The 15,278-nt window shown below is 36.8% G+C and overlaps 1 pseudogene; it reads right to left on the reverse strand.

Annotated features, from left to right (window-relative positions):
* Positions 1 to 8,148: 8,148 nt before the first annotated feature.
* Positions 8,149 to 8,995, reverse strand: LOC112867646 (large ribosomal subunit protein eL6 pseudogene; annotated as a pseudogene).
* Between the last annotated feature and the right edge of the window lie 6,283 nt (positions 8,996 to 15,278).

Genomic DNA, 15,278 nt, shown 5'->3' on the forward strand with positions numbered 1-15,278 from the left:
TGCTGTCTCCTTGCCTAGCCCTGCACCCCAACCCCCTCCCACACAGCTTAGCTTCATCTTCTCTGACTTCTAGACCATGTTCCTCTGGGAACTTCCTGTTCTCTGTTCTGTACACTTCAGAAATTACCTTCTTCAGTCTGGTTTTCTTTTTTTTTTTTTTTTTTAATTTTTTTTTCAACGTTTTTTATTTATTTTTGGGACAGAGAGAGGCAGAGCATGAACAGGGGAGGGGCAGAGAGAGAGGGAGACACAGAATCGGAAACAGGCTCCAGGCTCCGAGCCATCAGCCCAGGGCCTGACGCGGGGCTCGAACTCACGGACCGCGAGATCGTGACCTGGCTGAAGTCAGACGCTTAACCGACTGCGCCACCCAGGCGCCCCCAGTCTGGTTTTCTAACTGTTTTGTGTATGCAATTCTTGTCTCCATTCCAAAAGACTGTGTGCCCAGGGGGAGTGGGTCTATCACTCTCTCCACTTTCCTGGTATCTCACCCAGTATGAGGAGGAGAGAAAATGTGTTGGAGGCCAGTCCTGGTATAGAAGTGGGAATAGGAGGGCCATGCCAATCTCCAACTACCAGTATCACCATCCTGTAGGACATCACCAATCACCCATGGAAAACAATCTAAAAACAACTTGGAGGGAACTAGCTTGCCCTAGCACAATAAAAATGTATGCAGTATCTGATGATCCCTTCCCTTACTGCTTCTCAAGAATCCAGACATCTGTAACTCAGCATTTTCCTATAAATAATTGGTCTCCCCTACAAAACTGTGAGCTGCCAGAGAGCAGAGACTATATGGGAAAAGTTTCAGAAATGTTACAGAATAAGCAAGAGCTTTATATTCTGTATCTACCACTTCCAAGCATCTGAAAATTTCTACCACCTCGTGGTTCATGTGCTTGGTCCTAAGGGCAGAAATCTCGTCATCAGAAGAGAAATTCTGATATAAGAAAAGAGACCTAAGAAGCTCTGTTTACACAGGTCCTGAATATAGGCCCAGGGCCTGTTAGAATCCAGAGAGAGTTCTGGTCATCTCAGCCAAATGAAACTCCCCCATACTGATCTAAACCCGTTCCTTTCCTCCTAGACAAGAGGAAGGAAAAGTCCCATTCGTAACCACGGAGAAATAAAAGTCTTCCTCGGTGATTATATACAATTTACAGCAGAGTGTTTCATTTGGTGCCCAGGAGCCTGTAATAGCTGGAATTACCCTTGTTCCTCTTCCTCTTTGAAGGGCCAGAGCTGAGAAGTGCTCTGTGATTATGTGTTAGGGTACGGCATCTCCATGCCAAACTTGCTCAGCCCGATTTGGTGTGGTGCGTGCGCGTGTGTGTGCATGCATGAACGTGTGTGTGTGTGTGTGTGTGTGCATGCTTCCAGAACATAATTTCCCCACATCCCTGCATGGTTTTTCAATTCATAAATAATGAATTAAAATGCTTTTGGGGTGCCTGGGTGGCTCAGTCTGTTAAGCATCCAACTTCGGCTCAGGTCATGATCTCACGGTTCATGGGCTCGAGCCCACATCTGTCTGCTCAGAGCCTGCTTTGGATTCTCTGTCCCCTTTCTCTCTGCCCCTCCCACCCCCTCAAAAATAAACATTAAAAAATTATTTTAATTTAAAAAATGCTTTTGCCATTTCACCCATCCTTACTGGAAAGGGAGGCAGAGAAGTAAGAAGGGAAGGAAATTAGAATCATCTTTTCACCCCACAACTTTACGTGTGAATTGAGAACTCCAGTATCAACAAAGCAGAAAAACTGAAGTGAATTGAGCTGAGATGTACTGATTGCTTACCGTCCAGGTGATGAAAACCTGAGAGTAACAACAGATTCCCTAGGTTGTGAAGGTGAATGCTTCTGCATGGATATAAGTTGTGACTGGTGCTCTCCCCAAGTTAGAAGCCCTGAGGAAAGTGGTACACAATAAAATATTAGAAACCCGAAGTCTGGGTTGCAAACATTTCCTGTGAAGGGCCAAATAGTAAATATTTTAGGCTTCATGAGCCATATGATTTCTGTTACAACTTCTCAGCTCTATAGTGAAAAAGCAGACTTAGACAATATGTAAACAATTTGGCATGGGTATGTTCCAATAACATACAATAACATTTATTTACAAAAATAGCAGACGGCGAGATTTGGCCAGTGGGAGGTAGTTTGCTGACTCCCGCACTGAGTGATTTAGTACTATGAGGATTTTGTTTTGAAAAATCTTACCACTTGCAACAACGTGGATAGAACTGGAGGCCTTTATGCTAAGTGAAATAAGTCAGTAAGAGAAAGACAGATATCATATGCTTTCACTCATATGTGAAAATTGAGAAACTTAACAGAAGACAATGGGTGAAGGGAAGAGGGGAAAAAGCTTCAAATAGAGAAGGAGGCAAACCATAAAAGACTCTTAAATACAGAGAACAAACAGGGTTGATGGTGGGGGAGGGGATAATGGATGATGGGCATTGAGGAGGGCACTTGTTAGGACGAGCACTGGCTGTTGTATGTAAGTGATGAATCATGGGAATCTACTCCTGAAGCCAACAGCACACTGTATACACTGTATTGTAGCTAACTTAACAATAAATTATATTTAAAAAAGAAAAAAAAGAAAAATCTCGATACTTTGAGGGTAAAGACTAAAAGACAGAAATGATGGAGAAGGAAAGGAAGAAAAGGAAGAGGTGAAGAATGGGTAATGATTGTTTTTAGAATAAAGATAACTTGGAGCATCTGAACTTATGGGCTGTGTGCAAAGGGAAGAACAAACTCTTTAAGCCATTTGTTTTGGAAATCTTCAAGTGGGCTGTAAGTACTGGCAAGGAAAGCAGTTGTGACCAAGTACTCAAGAGTAGAATTTTGGTTCTAATATAAAAGGACTATCACCCTGTATTACTTAACCATTTCTGTGTAACAAATTAACCCCAAACCTAGTGACTTAAGACAAAAATAAATATTTATCAACTCTCATTGTTTCTGTGGATCAGGAAGTCAAGAATAGTCTGGCCAGCTGTTTCGGCTCATGATTTTTCATAAAATAAAGACAGGTCAGCCAGAACAGCTATTATCTGAAGGCTTGACTATACCCGAAGGACCTGATTTACTCATATAAGATGGCATTGGCTGTTCAGTGGGGGTCCTCAGTTCTTCTCCATATGGGCCTCTCCACAGAGATGTTTGAGTGTTCTCACAACATGGAAGCTGGCTTCCTCCAGAGTAAGTAAATCAAGAGGCCAAGACAGAAGGTGCAATATTTTCATGACCCAGTATCAGAAGTCATACACCATGATGTCTACCATACTTCACTGGTCACAGTGACCAGCCCTGATTAAATGTCAGGGAAGGCTAGTCCAGGGTGCAAATACCAGGAAGCAGGGATCAATGAGGTCCATCTTAGAGACTGACCATCTGCCGCCTAATAACAGAGAGAACTAAAAGATGCATCTGTGGTCCCAGTCTAGGATCTGCATATTAAGATGGCCTAGGAATTTGTATTAGTTAGAATGCATCTGGCTAGAGAAAGAAAACAGAGCAAAACACTCAACTTCAAGTTGTTTAAACCACAGGATTGATTTCACTTATGAAAAGGTCCACAGTTGGGAATTTTCAGGGTTAGTTAATTCCGTAGCTCAACAATATCAGGTTCTTGTTCAACCTTTCTGTGGTTTTCTTGGCTTTTCCTTCATGGTCACAAAATGGTTGCTACAGCCCACATTACATGTTTACACAGTTGCATGTGGAAGCAGAAAGAAAGAAATATCTATTGGGTAGCCAGCAAATACCACTTGCCACAAAAACTGCTGTGACCCTCTGAACTGAGTAATATGAACAGTGTACTTGTAACTTTCTTAGAACCACAGGATCTTAGCGATGACTAAGTCTGGTTCCCATGTAATGCTCGCATCCCTTCTATCAGATCCAGGGAACATTGCCATATACCAAGATTTCCTTCCACTGTAGTAAAATAGCTTGGGCTTCATGAATATATGACAGAGGCTTCTGGTCAAAGTGCAGAATTGTAATAAATGTAAAAAGTTGAGGCCAACCTATTTAGGAGACAGTCCCTGAGCCCCTCACTGGTAGCAGGAACTTTGGAAGCACTAGTGGAGTCTTTTATCAAGGCCTGCCTTAGCATGCTTTGACCATCAATGTAGATAGGTATTTCTCTTGCCCTTAAAATGACTTTCAGAAGAGGCACATTCCGCTAAATGACATTTGCTCATAACAGTAAAACCCCAAATTGAATAACTAAGACCCAGGAGAGAGACTTCCAATTCAATACAAGCAAAACACATTTTCAACAAATACAATACACGATTTGCTAATGGGGATTCCTCTACAGGAGGAAAATTTGCATAACACAACCCCCAATTTCCCTTCTAACTCCAAAATCAATGATTCTTTTTTTTTTTTCAAAATCAATGATTCTATATTTACTGCGAATTTCTTCATGATGTTAAGATTAAGCTTCTTTTGTTGAGCTTTCAGTGTATTTCATGAAGTCATAGAATATCAGAATTGATATGATGTAAGAGATTGTATATCACTTTATTTCTTATGTCTTGAGTCAGAGCTCCTATTAATTTAGAATAAATATTTTATGACCTTCCTTTTATATGATTAGAAATTTTTGAGTTATATTTGAATAAACTTTCTTAAAATAGAATTTGCATAGAATAAAATATCATCATCTTAAGTATACCATCTAATAAGTTCTGAAAATGTGCAACCTCTACCATCACAATCAAGATATCCATTTCCCAAAAAGCTCCTGAATGCCCCTTTGCAGCCAATTCCCATCACTCCTGGTTCAGGGCACCACTAATCTGCTTTCTGTCATTTTAGATTATTATTTTTTTGTCTATGAAAGCATTCATTTCAAATATAAAATCATAAGGTATAAACTCTGCTGTGTAAATTAGCTTGGGCTCCACAGATTGTTTCTGACATTCACCCAGGTTGTAACAGTTCTTATTGTTCAGTGTTTTTCCATTGTACGGATATGCCAGTTTGTGAATCATTCTTGGGTTGATATACGTTTGAGTTGTTTCCAGTTGAGGCAGTTATGTATAAATCTGCTATGAATTTCCATATGTAAGTTTACAGTTTTCACATACAAGTTGATAGATTTTTTACAGAATATGGTTTCATTTCTCATGGGTAAAGATGTTTGAGTGACATTGCTGAGTTGAACAGTAAATGTATGTTGAACTTTGTAAGAACTACCAAGTGGTGGTATCATTTTACATTTCTACCAGCCCGGTTTGAGAGTCTTAAGTTACTCACCTAATTCTCACCACCACTTGGCATTATGATACTTTTTATTTTACCATTCTACTGGATGTGAAGTGGTATCTCACTCTGGTTCAATTTACCCTTCCCTGACATATAATGATGTGAAGCACCTTTTCATGTGCGTATTGACCCCTTTCGTACTTTTTTTTTTACATAGAGTCTGTTCAAATCTTTTGCTTACTCACAATGTTTATCTTATTATTGATGAGTGAGAATGCTTTATACATTCTTATTATTAGTCCTTTCTCAGATATGTGTATTGAAAATATTTCCTCCCGTGCGGTGGCTTAGCTTTTCATTTTCTTACCATTCTTTTTGAAGAGTAGAAGTTTTTAATTAGAGGAGATACAGTTTAAAATTATTTTCTTTTATTGATACCACTTTTGGTGTTATGCTTAAGAAATCATTTCCTAACCAAAGTCACAAGTGTTTTTTCATATGTTTTCTTCTAGAAGATTTACAGTGTTAGATTTTACATTCAGGTCTATTTTGAGGTAGTTTTTATATATGGTATGAGGTGTGGATCAAAGTAGCTGCAATAAGAAATTACTGTGTATTTAATAGCTTAAAACAACACAAACATGGGGCACCTGGGTGGCTCAGTCGGCTAAGCATCTCACTCTTGATATCAGCTCAGGTCATGATATCACAATTTGTGAGATGGATCCCCAAATGGGACTCTGCATTGTCAGCACAAAGCCTCCTTGGGATTCTCTCTCTGCCCCTCTCCTGCTCATGCTCTCTCTCTCTCAAAATAAATAAACATTTAAATCAACAACAACACAAACTTACTATCTTACAGTTCTGTAGATTCAAAGTCCAACACGGGTCTCACTGGGCTAAAATCAAGATGTCGGCAGAGCTGCATTCAAGGAAAGTCTGGGGGGATCTAAGGAGAATCTCTTTCCTTGTCTTTCTAGCTTACAAAGGCTACCCACATTCCTTGACTTAGGATCTACTCTCTCCGTCTTCAAAGCCAGAAACATTGCATTGCACTGTATCTTCCTTTCATCGTCACATCACTCTCTGACTCTATTCTGCCTCTCTTCCATGTTTAAGGACACTTATCATTACAGTGGGTCTACCTAGGGTAAACGCCCCAATTCCTCAAATCTTTCACTCAGTCCCTTTTGCCATGGAAGATGGAAGATAACATATTCCCAGGTTCTAGAGATTAGAGCATAGACATCTTTGGGGGTGAGGGTTATTATTCTTCCTACCACATTCATGGACTGTTCCAACTTACCTTGGCATCTTTGCTGAAGTCAGGTTTTTGTTGTTGTTGTTGTTGTTTTTGTTTTGTTTTGTTTGTTTTTTACATATGTGTGAATCTATTTCTGGACTCTAGTCAGTTCCATTGACTGTCTTAAGCCATACCATAACCTCTTCTTGATTTCTGTAGCTTTATAGAAATCTTGAAATCAGATAGTGTAAGTTTCTAACTTTGTTCTTTTTCAAAAATTTTTCTGACTGTTCTAAGGCTTTTATATTTCCTATAAATTTTAGAGACAAATCATCAATTTCTATAAAATGCCATCCTGGTTTGGTTTATTTATTTTTTTTGAACAGCTTTATTGAGGTGAAATTTGCATACCATAAAATTTATTCATTGTAAGCATAAAATTCAAAGAATTTCAGTAATTTACAGACTTGTACAACCATTACCATAATTCAATTTTAGAACATTTCAATTATCCTAAAAAGGTCTTGCATCCATTTTCAGTAACTCTCTTTTTCCACTCCTAGCCTTAGGAAATGATTAATCTACTTCTGTCTCTGTGGATTTGCCTTTTAGGGACATTTCAGGTAAATAGAATCATAATATGCAATCTTTTTTGTCTGGGTTCTTTCATGTAGCATAATGTTTTTGAGGTTCTATCTTATACCATGTATCAGTACTCTGTAACAGCTCATTGCCAGAAAGTATTCTATCTTAAGAATATACCACATTTTGTTTATGCAAAATGTCCAGTTTGATGGACATTTGCTTGTTTCCATTTTGGGGTAACTATGAATGATACTGCCATGCACATTCATATATAAATCTTTGTATAGACCTGCATTTTCATTTTTCTTTAACTTTTTGAGCACCTGCCAAACTATTTTTGGAGGCTGCATCATTTTACATTTCCTACCAGCAGTGTATGAGGGTTCCAGTTTTTCCATAATTTCACACCCCCTTGTTTTTGTCTGTATTTTTGATTATAGAGTCATCCTAGTGGGTGTGAAAGCATATTTATTTTTAGATTGAATTTGCATCTCCCTAAGATTAATGATTTTGAGCACTTTTTCATTTGTTTATTGGCTATTCATGTATCTTCTTTTTTAATTTTTTTAATGTTTATTCATTTTTGAGAGAAAGAGAGAGAGAGACAGAGTGTGAATGGGGGAGGAGCAGAGAGAGAGAGGGAGACACAGAATATGAAGCAGGCTACAGGCTCTGAGCTGTCAGCACAGAGCCTGACGTAGGGCTTGAACCCATGAACTGTGAGATCATGACCTGACCTGAAGTTGGATGCTTAACTGACTGGGCCACCCAGGTACCCCTCATGTATCTTCTCTGGTAAATGTCTATTAAAATATTTTGCCCATTTTTTACTTGGGTTGTTTGTCTTCTTATAATTGGGTCATAAGAGATCTTTGTATATTCTGGATATAAGTCTGTTATCAGATATATGATTTGCAAATATTTTTTTCCATTGTGTGGCTTCTTTGACTTTCTAAAATAAAAGCAAAATCAAGCACAAACACTTAATTTTGATGAAGTCCAATTTATCAATTTTTTATTTATCATTTGTTTGCTTTATGTTTTTGGAAGTGGATCAGTTATTTAATTAGGTTCTGTATAAGAAATTTAGAACACCATTTTGTGAGGATAAATTCCATCTGTGAGAGAAAACACAGAGTGGAGGTAGCCCTGAAGCTAAGGAACAGCTTTGATTTTTGGCAGAATTTTTTAATCCATAACTTCCTGATCAACCTCTATAATCTCATACTTCTCTTTCTCTGGGTCGAAGATCTCACTGTCCTGATGTCTAGGTTTACACAACTTCTTCTTGAAGTAAACATCAGTGAAGACGTTTGGGGATTTTCACACTGCTGATATCAATTTTGGTGGAAGTAACAATGATGAATTTCTGGTATGTTCCATGCAGAGGAACTCAATTGGGGGCCAGCAGTCCAGTCACAAGAAACAAGCCACTTCTAAGCTGCTTCAGGAAAACCACCTTTTTGCCTCTGTGGCGCCCAGTGAAGATGATCAGAATGGTCCCAGGAGTGATGCTAGCTCACCGTTTTCTCACATGCTGACTGACAAGTTTTTGCCATGGCTTAATAGCTTTTGAGGCACATCTTCAATAGGATAATACCTAGGCATTTTGTGAAGTTTAATCACTCTGGTACCACCATTCTTTTCACCACCAATGGGTTTTGTGACAGTAGCAAGAATCTTCTCCTTTTTTTCAACCCTGCATTTGGCTGCTGAACACTTCCTCATACGTGGCCTTTCTGGAATACATAGCTGATTGGGAATATCTGCCAATTCCTCCGACTAGGACAGGGTTTGGGCTGCAGTGGGGCTTCCCCTTCTTTGGTGTTTTAGGCTTGAGGTTACCCTTCATAATCTTGCCACCAGCATCAGCCTTTTTGGCTTCAAGTTTCTTCTCCTTAGTATCAATCTTCTCAGATTTTTCGCCCACCATCTTGCAAGATGGGAAAGAGCTAATGTATCAGTTTTTAAAGTTAATTTTTGTGTATGGTGTGAGGCAACGATCTTAATCCTTGTTCTTGTATATGGACTTCCATTTGTCTCAGAACTATTTGTTGAAAAAGTGATTCTTTGTCCCATTTAATTCCTTTGCAGTTTTGTCTAAAATCAACTTATCATGGGGGCGCCTGGGTGGCGCAGTCGGTTAAACGTCCGACTTCAGCCAGGTCATGATCTCGCGGTCCGTGAGTTCGAGCCCCGCATCGGGCTCTGGGCTGATGGCTCGGAGCCTGAAGCCTGTTTCCGATTCTGTGTCTCCCTCTCTCTCTGCTCCTCCCCCGTTCATGCTCTGTCTCTCTCTGTCCCAAAAATAAATAAACGTTGAAAAAAAAAATTTTTTTTTTAAAAATCAACTTATCATAAATGTACAAGTTTATTTCTGGACTCTCATTTCTGTTCTATTGATCTGTATTTCTATCCTTATGTAAAAGATTTATTAAAAACTTACTAAAAATTTAATCTTAATAATCAAGATGGTTAGTTTTAGAATCAAGAAGTCCTCCATTTTTTTCTACTTGGGTTCATTTCATTTTCATATAAATGTTAGAATTTTATTGCCTAATTCTATTTTTAAAAAGCTGAAATTTTTATAGAGATTACATTCAATCTACCTAGAATTTGAGAAGGATTGCCATTTTAATAATGTTGAGTCTTGAAATCCATGAACATGGATTGTCTATCCATTTATTTAGACCTTCTTTAATTTCTTTTAGCAATGTTTTATAATCTACAGTTGAACATCTTTAGATAGATTTATTCCTCAGTACTGTATTATTTTTGATACTAGTGTGAATGGAATTATTTTCTTGATTTCATTTTCAGGTTGTTTATTGTTAGTACTTAAAAATAAAATTGATTTTAGTATATTGATGTTGACTTTATTGAACTCATTTATTAGTTTTAATAGTTTTTTTGTTGTTAACTTTTCGAGATTTTCTCTCTGTAATATAATGTCATCTGCAAATAAAGACAGTTTTACTTCTCCTTTCCAACCTGGTTGCCCTTTACTTTTTCTTGCCTAATTGTACTGGTTGACACTTCCACTGCAAGGAGAAAAGAAACATGTCTGACTTGTTCCTGATATTAGGGTGAAAGCCTTCAGCCTTTCAGTATTAAATATAAAGTTTTCATAGATTTTTTCATAGATGTCCTTTATCAAGTTGAAGAAGTTCCAATTTATCCTTGATTTTCTGAATTTTTATCAGAAATGCTATTGATTTTGACAAATATTTTTTTCTGCTTGAGACAATTATAATCCTTTTTAGTTTGTTAAATTACACTGATTGATTTCTGAGTGGTAAACCAAAATTACATTCTTAGGATAAATTCCACACTATCATAATGAGTTACTATTTTTACATATTGTAATTCATTTCCTAAAATGTCCTTGAGAGTGTTTGCATCTATGCTCATGGGGATATTGATCTACAGAGCTTTCTTTTTTTCTATTGTAATGTCTTTATCTGGTTTTGGTAAGTGGTAATGCTGGCCTCGTTGAATGAGTTTCCCTTTCATCAATTTTCTGTAAGAGCTGATGGAGAATGGATATTATATCTTCTTTAAATACTTAATAGAACTTACCAGTAAAGTCATCTGGGTCTGAAGTTTTCTCCTTGGGAAAGTTTTTAACTATAAATTTCTTTAATAGGTAGCTATTCAGGTTATTTATTTCTACTTGAGTGAGTTTTAGTAGTCTGGATCTTTCACAGAGTATATTCATTTGGTAAAGTCACCAAATTTATTGTCTTAGAGTTGTTCATAATGGTCCTTTATTATTCTTTTGATATCTGTAGAGTCTGTAGGGATGTTGCTTCTCTCATTCCTAATATTGGTAATTTTCATCTTCTCTATTTCTTTTCCTGATCAGTCTGGCTAGAGGTCATTAATTTTATTGACCTTCTTTAAAAATTCAGCTTTTGGTTTTATTAATGTTCTCTTTTTTCCCCATTTTTTTATTTTATTGATCTCTCTAATCTTTATTATTTCTTTTACTTTAGGTTTAATTTATTCCTTTTTTCTAGTTTCTTTTATTTATTTATTTATTTATTTATTTATTTATTTACTGGGGAAGTGAGGGGAAGAGGAGAGGGAGAGAGATAATCTTAAGCAGTCTCCATGCCCAGCATGAAGCCCAGCATGGGGCTTGATCTCATGACCATGAGATCATGACCTGAGCCAAAATCAAGAGTCAGACCCTCAACCAACTGAGCCACCCAGTGCCCCATTTTTTTTTTTCCTAGTTTCTTAAAATCAAAGCTGAGGACATTCATTTGACGTCTTTCTTCTTTTCTAATATAGATGTTTAGAATTATAAATTTTCCTCTAAATACTACTTCAGTGGCATTTCACAAAATTTGCTAAGTTGTATTATAATTTTCATTTAGTTCAAAATACTTTTTTAAGTATTTTTTAAATGTGTATTTATTTATTATGAGAGAGAGAGAGCAGAAGAGCAACAGAGAGATAAGGAGACAAAGAATCTCAAGCACAGAGTCTGATGCAGGGCTCAATCTCACAAACTGTGAGATCATGACCTGAGCTGAAAGCAAGAGTTGGACACTTAACTCTGAGCCATCCAGGTGTCCAAAGTTCAAAATACTTATTATTTCCCTTTAGGTTTCTTCTGTTACCTGCAGATTATTTAGAAGTGGGTTATTTCATTTTCAAACATTTGGAGATTTCCCAGATATTTTCTGTTATTGATTTTTAATTCTATTTTTGTCAAAGAACATACTTCATACTACTTGAATTCTATCAATATTGGATTTCTGGCCCATAATATAATCTGTCTTGGTAAATGTACCATGTGCCCTGGAAAAGAATGGATATTCTGTTTTTGAGTGGATAGTTTTACAAATGTCAACTAGGTCAAGTTGGTTGATAATGTTCTTCAGGACTTCTCTATCCTTACTTATTTTCAGTCTCCTTGTTCTGTGAATTGTTGACAGAAGGAATTAAAATATCTGACTGTAATTGTGGATTTATCTATTGCTGTTTGTAGTTATATCAGGTTTTGCTTCATGTATTCTGAAATTCTAATATCAGATGCATAATTATTTAGGACAGTTATATCCTCTTAATTGTCCCTTCTTCATTATGAAATGAACTTAAAATGTTTTTTATTCTATTCTTTGATATAAAGTCTATTTGACTGATAATAATATAGACATATAAGAGTTATTTTACTTTATTTTTAATGTATTTACATCAGTACATTTACAATGATTTTAATCTAGGCAGTATTTTTGTGGGTTTTTTTTTTTTTTTTTTTTTTGCCTTCCTTTGGGTTAGCTGCATGTTTTGGGGGATTCTATTTTAACTCATTTGTTAGCTTATTAGCTAACATGCTTTTTTATCCAATATGATACTCTGTCCCTGCTAATTTACATATTTGGACTATTTGCATTAATGTGATTATTGACACAGTTTTTTTTTTAAGTTTGTTTATTTATCTTGAGAGAGAGAGAGAGAGGATGAGCAGGGGAGGGGCAGAGAGAGAGGGAGAGAGAATCCCAAGGAGGCCAGAACTCACCATGTGGGGCTCAAACTCATGAACCCATGAGACTATGACCTGAGCCAAAACCAAGAATTGGACACCTAACTGACTGAGCCACCCAGGCATCCCTGCCACAGTTTGGTTTTAAATCTAGTGACTTGCTATTTACTGTCTTTGCTTTGTTGGTTGTGGTTTTTGTTTTTTGTGGGGCTTTTTTTTTGCCTTCCTTTGGGTTAGTTGCATGTTTTGGGGGATTCTATTTTAACTCATTTGTTAGCTTATTAGCTATAACTCTTTGTTCTATTTTTTAGTGGTTGCTTTAGGGTTTATAGAGTACATTTTTGACATGACACGCTCTACCTTAAAGTGATATATACTATTTTGTGTCTAGCATAAGAATCTTATGCCATTTCTCTCCTCCTGGTCTTTCTGATATTGTAATACATTTTATTTCTTCATTTATTATAAACTCTGCACTCTCTTGTTATTATTACTATTTTAATCTCTCAGTTATCTTTTAAAGAGATTTAAATAAAAATTTTTAAAATTTCATATATTTATCAACATATTTATCATTTCTGATGTTCTTCCTTCCTTTAGGTAGATGCATACCTCCATCTGGTATCATTTTTACTCTTCCATAAGGGCTTCTTTTAACATTTCTCGTAGCATGAGTCTGCTAGCAATAAATTCTTTTGGCCTTTGTTGGCTGAAAATAATGGTATTTTGTCTTAAAAAAAGATATTTTGGGGGCACCTGGGTGGCTCAGTTGGTTAAGTGTCTGACTCTTGATTTCAGCTCAGGTCATGATCTTGCAGTTTTAGATCAAGACCCACGTTATGCTTTGCACTGATAGCACAGAGCCTGCTTAGGATTCTCTTTCTTCATCTCTCTCTCTCTCTGCCCCCCCCCACCACTCTTGCGTGCTCTCTCTATCAAAATAAATAAATATTTTAAAAAATAAAATAAAATAAAAATGATGGGTCACCTGGGTGACTCAGTTGGTTAAGCATCCAACTTCGGCTCAGGTCATGATTTCATGGTTGGTGAGTTCGAGCTCCACATCAGGCTCTGTACTGACAGCTCAGAGCCTGGAGCCTCCTTTGGATTCCATGTCTTCCTCTCTCTCTCTCTGCCCCTCCCCTGCTCACAGTCTGTCTTTCTAACTCTCAAAAATAAATAAACATTAAAAAATTAATAAAAATAAAATAAAATAAAACAAAAAAGATATTTTGCTGAATATAAAATTCTACATTGACAGAATTTTCTTTCAGTATTTTAAAGATGTTGGCTTACCATCTTCTTATTTGCAGTATTTCCTACCAAAAAATCTGCTGTTATCCTTACCTTTATTTCTCTGTACATAATAAGTGTTTTTTGCTTTGGTTGTTTTTAAATTTTTCTGTTTTCTATAATTTGATTATGACTGTGTTTTAGTTTTCTTTGTATTTCTTGTGCTTGTGATTTATTGAGCTTCTTGGATCTGACTTTATAGTTCTCCTCAAATATGGAAAATTTTCAGCCATTATTTCCTCAAATTTTTTTGGTCCTTCCTTTTTATCAGAGACTCCAATTACACATGTATTAGGTTGCTTGAATGGTGCTCTGCACACTTTGAATTAATTTTTTCTCTCTGTGATTCAGTCTGGGTAATATCTATTGTTATGTTTTTGATTTTACTAATGTTTTCTTCTGCAGTGTCTAATCTGTCATGTATCCCATCCAGTGTGTTTCCCATTTCAGGCACTCTGGTTTTCATCTCTAGAAGTTCCATCTGGGTCATTTTTATATCATCTGTGTCTCTACTTACCATGTTTAATCTTCCTTTAGCTTTTTGAGCATATAAAATACAATTACGGTAACTGTGCTAATGTCCTTGTCTAATAATGCTAACATTTAGGTCAGTCGTGGATCAGTTTCTACTTTTTAAGTTTTTCTTCTTACAATGGCTCATATTATCCTGCTTCTCTGTATGACTTGTCATGTTTTATTATATGCCAGACATGTGAAATTTACCCTGTTGGAGTCTGCATGTTCTTCTGTTTTTATGAATATTCTTGAGCTTTTTCTTGGAGTGAATTTAAGTTACTTGAAAACAGATTGATCCTTTTGAGTTTTTCTTTTAGTATTTGTTAGGTGGGACCAGAGCAGCATTTGGTTTGAAATAACTATTCTCCACTATTAAGGTAAGACCCTTGTGAGTACTCAAACTAAGGTCCCATGAATGACTATATTTTTTCATCTGTCTGGTAGGAACTAGCACTGTCTCCATTCTGAGGTGAGTACCAAGTACTATTGTCTCAATCCTTTTGGGTAGCTCTCTCCCCAGCCTCAGGGAGCTTACACTTGTGCTAATCTGTACCCAGATGACCACTCCAGGGGATTGCCCCTCTGCATATCTCTGAGTTCTCTCTCTGTACATCTCTCTCTCTTGCCTGCTACTCTGCCCTGTAAACTCTAACTTAGTCTCCCTCAGTCAGCTTCATTTCCTCAATTCAAGGTGTTTACAGGCTCCACCTAGTTTTCTTCTCCCTGAGCCATGCCTGAGAATTCTCTTAAGGGAGTAAACTGGACAATCGTAGCATTCACTTTGTTAATTTCTCATTTCTCAGGGATCATTGCTGTTTATATCCTGATATCTAATGTCTGGGAAACTGTTGTTTGATGTATCTTTTCCAGTTTTTTTAGTTATTTTGAACAGGAGGGTAAATCCAGTACCTGT

Source organism: Puma concolor, chromosome B4 (assembly GCF_028749965.1).
Source record: "Puma concolor isolate L17-30 chromosome B4, mPumCon1.1.hap2, whole genome shotgun sequence".
Classification (NCBI taxonomy): domain Eukaryota; kingdom Metazoa; phylum Chordata; class Mammalia; order Carnivora; family Felidae; genus Puma; species Puma concolor.